Raw genomic sequence first — 10,040 nt, forward strand, 5'->3', positions numbered from 1 at the left:
CTGAAAATCTAAATATCTGGCCTTTTACAGTAATGATGTAAATAACCAAAGAGCCAAGCATAGTGGTTCATAGCATAGATTTACAATCATAGACACCTGGGTTCAAATAATTTCTTTGACATATTAAGCAAGATAAGGCAAGAACTAAATTACAATCATATGATAGTAGCTACCCCATCGTATATTTAGGAGAATTAAGTGATTAAATACAAAGGGTTTATTTAGAATAGTGCCTGACACACGGTAAATGAAAGTGCTTGCTATTATTATTATTTTGTGATAAAGAATCTGAGCCCCAAAGAAATTAAGTGACTTGTCCAAGTTTACACCAAAAGATTCAAAGATGGGGCTAAAAACTCAGGCCTCAACCCCCACTCCCAAGTCCACTACACAGCATGCCATTTGGATTATGCTGTTTAAAAAAAAAAAATGTAGCTGCCATTTTTTTCTTTTTCTTTTGCATTTTGCACTGAACAATAATTTCCTGGCTTTCAGGAAATAGTGATTTTTAAATGCTTACCACCTGATTATATTCATTAAAGATTTCCAAATAGTCCCTAGTCTAGCAAAGTAGAAATCACACCATGATTATATTATTACAGAGCTAAGGGAAGAGAATACATTTCTTTTCCAAAACTTCTAGGAGAGTCAGTATAATTCCCATTATACTTTCCCTGCTATTTTATTCTCCTTTTCTTTATTAGAGGTTTAGATCTGAAGCAGCTCTAAGAGAAAGGATAGGAACGGAAAGAAATTTAAATTGCTCTTTGTCCATATTAAGGCCAAAGCTTTAGCAGATAAAGGCAAAGGGAAGGTGAAGTCACAATGGGCAAATGCTGTGACCTAATTATGTTCTGACTGACTTATTTTCTTGTCCTTTCAATAATGAGAATCATACAATTTAGACTCAGTTATTATGCAACAATAAAATCCACCTATGTTTAAACATATAGCTTTCTCTTGATGTAACTACTTTCTAAATGGGAGATATTTATGGACCAGAAAAATCCAAGCTGACTCTAAGGAAAAGAAAGTTGGTTTATGTGAGGTTTTTGTTGTGTTTTTCTTTTCTTATATACGTTCTGGCACTTCCATGTTTAAGCAAAAATGTCAGAGGCAGAAGTGAAGAGAATTCTACGGCCAGATGGGTGCGTTGGTGACAGAATGGCAAGAAGGGGTGTTAGAAATAATCTCATGCTTGAAGGAATTGACACAGAAAGACGTTCTGTAAATCACTGGGATGGTGACTGACCAAGGCTGAGGCCAGGTGCCCTTATTCCCAGGGTGGCAGACTTTCCCCTTGGCCTCACCAGCCGCACATGACCCCATCAGCCTCACCTCTCCCAACACCCATCGCCTTTACAGCCCTGCTCAGTCCCATTTCCTTTCAGACCCTTCTTCATGGAGACTTCTACTGTCTGGGAATTTATCTGCTGGTCATTCATTGTGACTCTTCTTAAACCATCAATGAACTCTTTTCACATATGTCTTACTGAAGAGAGAAATAAAAAAGATACATTTCTTATATTGCAACCTTCTTAGGGTATATGAGGGGTCTTCCAAAAGTTCATGGAAAGACTCCTACTATCTGTTAATTCTATTTTCCCACAAACTTTTTGAAGTACCCTCGTAGTACGGGCCCACAATAAGCACTGAGTATTTATTGACAAGATGAGGGAATGAACAAATTCCTCTGGACAGCAATGATGTTTGTACAGAGCACTCCCTCAGAGTCCCCTTATCATTTTTCTCTCCCACTACATAATTCATAGCAGAATGTTAACTTTACATTTTATCAAAGACTTGATTGCATCTATTTAAGTTCATCTCGCTACATATATAAAGTTTGAAGTAATGCATGCAATACAAGGAATATTTATATTCTTCCTGAAGGAAAACAAGATATCAAATAGAGCTGTTTAAAAGTCATTCATTACATCTCTGAATGGAGTCCTCCTGAAGCCATCCTGGTGCTAGGAGTGAAATTACTGAAAGAAAATAGAAATGTGCACCTACTGCAAAGATAAATGTTGAGATATACATTGATGCCACCATAAGAGCAATTATCCTTTGGGAAGTTTATTTCCTTTAAAAGATCCTTCTTGCTGAATGTTCCTGAAGGAAAACAAGATATCAAATAGAGCTGTTTAAAAGTCATTCATTACATCTCTGAAAGGAGTCCTCCTGAAGCCATCCTGGTGCTAGGAGTGAAATTACTGAAAGAAAATAGAAATGTGCACCTACTGCAAAGATAAATGTTGAAATATACATTGATGCCACCATAAGAGCAATTATCCTTTGGGAAGTTTATTTCCTTTAAAAGATCCTTCTTGCTGAATATTTCCCCCCACACACAGCCAAATCTGAAAACATGAATACACTCTGAAACAAGGATTCAGCCCATATATTGCTTTGCTTAATATGTGTTCTGAAATTGACAGGCAGACAGTGAGGATAATATATTCATATTGGATCCTATCTCAAACTTGTTACTGTAAAAGACTTTGGTATTCTAACAATATTAGAGTAGTTATATAAAACTAGATTTACTCTATTTTCTCAAATGCTTCAACACTGAAGTTTCAAGCTTGTTACACTGAAAGTTTATTTTTAAGAGATTGCTTTTATACTGAAAAGCTAAAGAATGAATTACTTTCAACTTCAGATTTAACATAATGCTTATCAGGCAATATATGAAGATTTTCAATTTTTACTTAATCTATTGGCTGTGTTACAAAAACAATGGATCAATTAAGGATTTTCAAACAATAAAAAGTGGAGGGGTCAGGGAGAAAAAATGTTACCTAATTACTTAGACAATACCTGATGGAATTTCCTCTTCTGCTTATTGTGGAGTCTCAACCCTAAAGCACAAATGAATTTGGTTCTTTGTGTAAAAACATAAGTGAAGATATTCTATTTTTATGTTTTGATTAATCAAATATTCATTTTGAATTTTATCCATTTGTCCTTCTTTCCATTCAACAACTTGAGTCATCTCCCACCTGCTGCTTTGAAGTGGGCTCACTCTTTGGCTGGCCACAAACCTAATGTCAAGCTACTTATTTTTTTAAGTTCTAGTTTCACACATGCTACTACCTAGCTGGATGATATGCACACGTGGTTTAGTGTCTCTGAATATCAGATTCTTCATCCGTCAAAAAAAAGGGGTTGGATTAGAACTGTGCTCCTCTCCTTGCTCCCAACCATCCTCTGTACAGTACAGTATTGCAGGGACAGACTTCATCCATCACAGCAGTTAGACAGTGCCTGCAGTGACAGTGCCTGCAGTGAGGCTCCCTGACATCACAATCTCAAAAGTGAGGTGGATCCAGGAATCATTGCCTGGACCTAGCTCTAGGGATCCTTGCTGGGTCTGCAGTTCTGTAATATGAACTCTACCTTTACATCAGGTTTCTAAAGACTATGTTTTTTTCAACCAACAAAGAAGAACTGCTTTAAACACCCCTGGAGTTTTAACCATCAATTAACTACTACTATTAAGAACAAGTGAAGCATTAGATAGTAGATGAAATATATGGGATATACACAATCCCTGTTTACTCTTTGAGGTTCCTTAAACTCTACCCTTTTTTAGTCTGGATGACCAAATGAAGCAGACCTGGACAACTTGGTGCACTAGACAACTGCAACCTACCTTCCCTGAGTTAACACATTCAAAGCCATGAATTTAGAAGGTTTTCAGAAGGTCATTAATAAGAAATAGCCATAAAATACAATTTTCAAAACTCAAAGTAAACTCTGCTATCCTAGCTGGTACCACTTACATGAAGAGCCACGTGACAAATACCTCTTGGTTATTAAATGACAGAAAAAAACATTCTTCCATGAGAAAATGACAACTATAAGAATAATCAGGTTTCTTTTCCCATAGCCACCAGGAAACTAAAAGCCAAATATAATACTTAAACAGATATTTTGGGTTCCTCCACTAAGTTCTCCCTAAAATATTCTCATCTAAATTATTTCTGAACTCTTTCAAAATCTTTATTTGACTTTAATATATCTTTTTCATCTATCATTTAAAATCTAATTGGAAGCAGATGAATATATGAACATACACTAATACCTCAGCCAATCCTCTCCCCAAGATGAAGACATACGTCATGATGGCCAGGACAATGAAAGAGAGAAACAGAAGGAACCCAAGTCAGCATGGACCACACAACCTTCTTCCCACATAGGTCAGTGCATCCTCCATCCATCCCGCTGTCTGTGGCAGCTGTGGCCAAGCTACTCATGAGGAAAGGTTTCCCCACGTAAAGAAACAGTCACGTGGATTCACTGCTGAAATACATTAACCACACCAGCACTTCAGACCCAACTATATTTATCTAGCCCAGCAATATTGTTTCTTGATCCCTTGACAAAATTAATGATGTAGCAATTTATTACTGACAGGGCAAAAAAATTTGCCACAATGTTTACAAGCTCTAATAAATTATGGATAATTTACCAAATTAATACCAGTGAAATGAAGCTCACCTTTTAAGATTTTCATTTATCATTCTCTAGCTCCCTCCATATATACACACACAGATATCATCATCTTTGAAGTTCTATTTTTTCTAAATCAATGCTCTAGGTTAACTTTTTTGTGAGATGCGTTTGGAAATTGTTATTAGCTCATTTGCATATACTCAGACAATATTTCTGTAAAAGATTTGACTTGAAATCAAAATTTGAATATAGTTTAATTGGTGTGTTCTAGTCTGGTTCCATGGCTCATAAAAAACTGGGATTAGACTTAAAGTAATAGAGGTTCCTACAAGAAGCAGATGAGAATCAATTTTTTTTTAATTCCAAATCTCTAGCAAACTCATCAGACCATAGTGAGTGACAACCTTTGAATACTCACTGTGCAGAAGACTGACTCCATCAAGAAATTTTTAATCTAGTGCAAGAAACAAAATTGAAAGAAGAGCCTCCCTTTATATTTTTTGTTTGGGTTTGGAAACAATATATTAGTATATGACCTTATAAAGAAGAATTATTCTTAGCATCCAGATAATTTCTTGTGGTAATAATGGGAAATTATACTCATAATGTAATATTTATATTGGAAGAACCAGCATTAAATTACTGGGCTGACTGTTTGTGTTGTAAAATGTGAAGGGAAGGCCTCATTTTCAGTGGATTCACAAGCCAACACAAGAGTCAGTGGGCTATAAAAATAACTCCCCACTGGCTCTGCAACCCTCATGGTGGCATCATTAGGTGGAGCCCATGTTTTCTTAAAGACATACCCAACTCTGAAAAAAACAGATTAAACTCCTTTTGAAAGAGGAGGACTTAATTAACAGTTCATTTTCTTTAACGATCAAACCTTTAAAAAGAGATCACTCTTATTTTCTATTTTTGAATAAGTCTACCCTAACACCTCGTCCCCAGCTCCCGATCTGAAGTCAAGTCTGACTGTTTCCACGTGCCCACCTCCCCCGCCCATCCTTAAAACGTGTCACTGTCTACTCCTTTTGTGTCTTCTCCTGTGGTCAGATGCTTTCTCTTCCAAGTCTTGGGACACCTACTTTCTTCTTCTTTCCGAGTCTACTTGTATCCAAACTCACATCCCTCTTTCTTGCGTTCTTGCAGCAGCCTACTAACTAGGCTTTTGACCTCTAGCCTCTCCCTACTGTAAGATTACTCTTCTAAAGAACAACTCTCAATTCATCACAGTCCTGCTCAAAAGTCATCAGAGGCCCCCTCCATCTTCCTGGTACAAACAACTTCTTACTTTATCACTTGGGACTTCCTCAGTGGAGCTGCTGTTTACCTCTACCAGGCTCCAGTCAGAGCATCTCAACTACTGTGCCCAAAAGGATTACACCTGTGGACAGAGATTTATTCCTCAATGTGAGGAGGGGGATGGGGCAGGGGCTGGGGAGACATGTGGGGTCGAGGGGGCATACTTTGCAGGGCCTGTTGCTTCCCAGCCTTGAGCAGCTGGGTCTGTTTACCCAAGTGTCCACCATAAATCACTTTCTGGAAGATGCTCCAGGCAAAGTGGCTTGACAAATTACTGTTAAAGGCAGAACTTCTTGTCTCTCTGTCTTGGCTCCAAACCTTCCCTCCGTTTTGCATTTTCAAAATCCTTACCACAGCCATCTCTACTAAGAAATTCTCTGAACTTCCCATCACATGTGGCTTCCACATTGTTTAAATCCCAACAGCATTTGATACATATTTGATGGTATTGGCTGTATTTGTCCTGCTATTAATGGATGATAGTCTATTTATCCTGTTTATTAGGATACAAATTGCATTGTATTCCCAAAAGCACCTAATTCATACTGTAGGCACCCAGTGAATGTTTGTCAAATGTCAAGTTATTGAAGAAAAAATGGCTAAAACCACAGTTGGGATGCTTTCATTTTGTTGTGCTTTCGGTTTTTTGTTTTTGTTTTTGTTTTTTTTTTATCTGATACTTTTCATTAGATAATAGTCCAGTCTATGTCTCCTAACAGCACCATCAGTAGTGATCTGGGCAGGTCCCTGAAGGGCCTCTCACCTGTTCCTTACCTTCTCTAGTTTTCTCTAGGGTCCTTTCTTAGATTTAGAATTATTATTGTGCTAAGGATATATGGTAATAAACGTCCAACACTAATTTACTATCACTATGTGATCTAAAAAGTTTTTAACTAGCTGCAGGGGTTCCATAAAGTCTGACTCTAAGGACTGAACATGAAAAGCCCAAACTTTCCACTCATAGTCATCTCAACAAGAAACCATACACCCCTTGGCATGTGTGCTTGGCCATTAGGTAATAAGTTGTATGTGACCTTTTCAAGGATTTGGTGCTAGAAGACGGAAAACTGGAACTATTCTGGCAAACATCAAGACCAATAATATGACATTATGCCAAGAGAAAGCCACAAAGAAAGTCCACACTGGAACTAATTGGCACCAACCAGGAAGTGTGATACAATACTCTTTCTTCCATTGAAAACCTCTGTGGTTTCAGGGTGAGTACAAAGAGAATGAAGAAAAATAAGCACAATATGAAATCTAAACCACACCAGGAACAAAAATATGGGCTGAAAGACCACAGAGTAGTATTTTTATGGGTAACTTTCAATTTTATCAAGATAGAGTAGGAAAATAGTATGTACCGCTATGCTATGTGGCTGGAAGGCCAAGTTTTCATTTTTGTTTTACATTAATATTAGGGCTTCTCATATTTCACCTCTGTTTATGTTTACATAAATTACATTATATCAAACCCAGATTTGGAGTATCTCAGAATAAATACTTGAGTAATTCTTGTTAATATTTTCATAGAAGCTCAACTTCTGATTCTTAATGTTTTCCTGGGAAATAATACCTATGTGTATAAATTTAATTCAACCACATTACTATATCACTACATTATGTTTTCATCATTTGCACAACAAAACTTGCTGTAGCTAATGTATATGTTATGTCCATCTAGAAATATGTATTTTTTCCTATCTATAAGAGCCAAATAATGCTAAATATATTAAACACAAAAAATCTCAAGAGAACACTTTCCTTTATTACATTCATATTCAAGTGTTAAAGAGGGCATAAAATGTTTTAAACTCATGTGGCTAAATGACTGAAGTTCTATAAGTCAGAAAACGGGTGAAATCGGGACAATAAGAGCTGAATCAATCAACTTTTAACTCTAAGAAAGAAGAGACAGGAGAGAAGGTTAATTTTACATGAGGCTGCAAAATTTAACTGCTGTTTCCTTCAGTGTCTAAAAACACTGTTTCAGAATATCCTTTTGTCATATGTACAGAAGAGCTTTGCTATTGTCCCTCAGGAAGGCTGGCAGCTGCCCTGCACTTTGACCTCCAACCCTGACTCAGCAGGGGGCTCACTGATATTCCCAGAAGCTTCTCTCAATGGAAGCAGATCACTTAAAAAAGACCCCCCACCACCTCCTGCCATGGGCTGGTGGTCCTCCCACTCTCACCCTCTGCTCTCGCCCCCCTTAAGTGGTGGCATCTAGGTCTAGTCAAGTCCAACAATCCCTGGGCCTTCATAAACTCGATGGGTCCTTTCCCCCTTATTCAAAGCAGCTTTCACAGTCATGTTAGTGGGTGAGAGCCTTCTATTCTGGACTTAGATTTGATTAATTTGTGGCATTCATGTGTCTAATTCTCTACACACAAAGGGAATGAACTAGCTTGGACTCTATCGACAAGCCATTTCTGCCAGGAAAGTTCAAATGTAAAGGAAAAGGCTGTGTCAGTGGAGATGGTTTCCAGCTTGCTAAAAGCAGCTCAGAATAAAACACAATAAAACAGTCTGGCTTTAAAAAACAAAACACTGCTATCATTTCCAATGCTTTTGTTAATGATATTTTAAAACACGTAAGCAAATACCTAAATGCTGCATTCCTTGCCACGCGTTCGTAGATCTTTACAAGAGTGAGCGTCTGAAATTACTGCAGCTTTACAGACATCACACACATACAAAAAAGACTCCTGGCTTCCTTTCAAGTCCCATCAGTCAACTTTTATCAACCATAGTGGAAGCAGAAAACGATAAACACTGCCTGCAATATCATTTGGGTTTTAAGCTTTGGGCTTCTTCCAATTATGTTTGCAAAAGTGTGAAAGTATTAAGGAACAGAATATTGTTCCTTATATTTACTACACAATAAATACTCCCAAATGTTTCTAAATGTATCCATTGTGATTCCCTTAATCAATCTTGGCTAATCCTTAAAGAATGATAATAGCAAAATATTTAGTTTCTACAATAACTTTTTCCGAGTTTCCCTTTTTAAGTTCTCATTTGCATTTGGTAAGTTAAAATTTACTTCTAAAAAAATCCACGAAATTTCTATTCAATGGCACTTGAACTTTTACAAAATGTTTCAAAGAACTTAAAACTATATAGGAATTATGTGAAGTAAGCAGGATAAGAATGAGTTGTCCTATGTGTAGCACAAACTTCCATGTGTCCTTTAATAGAAAGCAGGACTCTGGTCACTCCATGATGTCACTAGTATTCTATACAAAACAAGTCCCCACAGACTAAACTCCACTTCCTTTCTGTAGAGTCAAAGATGAAATAAATCTTTAAAATCCAGAGGAGAAAAAATAGTTCTTCCAGAATATATGAAGGAGCTTGCAAAGAATAAGGTGAAGAATCAACAATCCTGGCTTCCAGTTTCGCTGATGTACTTGGATGACCTCGGGCTTACCCTCCTGCTAGAGGTGCAGAATATATGAAGGAGCTTGCAAAGAATAAGGTGAAGAATCAACAATCCTGGCTTCCAGTTTTGCTGATGTACTTGGATGACCTCGGGCTTACCCTCCTGCTAGAGGTGCAATGTGTGTGTGCACATGAATGTGTGCATATCCTCAGGCTCTGGGACCTGAAAAAGTCATCTCTCTACTCTGGAGAGGGGAGAGAACACCATGCTGGGTGAATGGAGTTTGAGACACCACAATCCAGCCCACTCCTGCCCGGGTTGGGATGCCTGAAACCAAGACACCCAGGACTCTCAAGAAAGGTAAGACAAAAAGTAGCTATTCCCACACAGGGTAATGGCAGCATTCTCTCTGATCTCAGAAGAGCAACAGAACCATTAATCTTAAAATACCAACAGGCAGTTTCCCTGAAGACTACAGAAAGGGAAAACCTAGGTAGAGTGTCATTTCTAGGATACACTAGGACGCTGAGGGTGTGGCATTGGGCACTGGAAGTGTGAGGCAAGGCAGCATGTGACTTGGAACGAAGAGTGTGTTTCTAGTCTTCACATTCAAATATTAGGCAAACACATATACCTCTCTGTATATGTACATATATACCCACAGACATCTATCTATAGATGTCCACCTTTCTATAGTGAGGGGAAGAGAAGGGGGAGAAGAGAGAGAGGAAAGATAAAGATCATGGGGAGGGAACAATGCATGGGAAGGCCAGGAAAGAAGATTTAGAGACAGCTGGAGCAGGGAGAAGATGCAAAGCCCTGGAGGGAACATGCTGAGGCACGTAGTAAAGGGGAAGGAATGGTGAAATAACACCCACAGCAGCTCTGT

This window comes from Galeopterus variegatus, unplaced genomic scaffold (assembly GCF_000696425.1).
Source record: "Galeopterus variegatus unplaced genomic scaffold, G_variegatus-3.0.2 Scaffold824, whole genome shotgun sequence".
Taxonomy (NCBI): domain Eukaryota; kingdom Metazoa; phylum Chordata; class Mammalia; order Dermoptera; family Cynocephalidae; genus Galeopterus; species Galeopterus variegatus.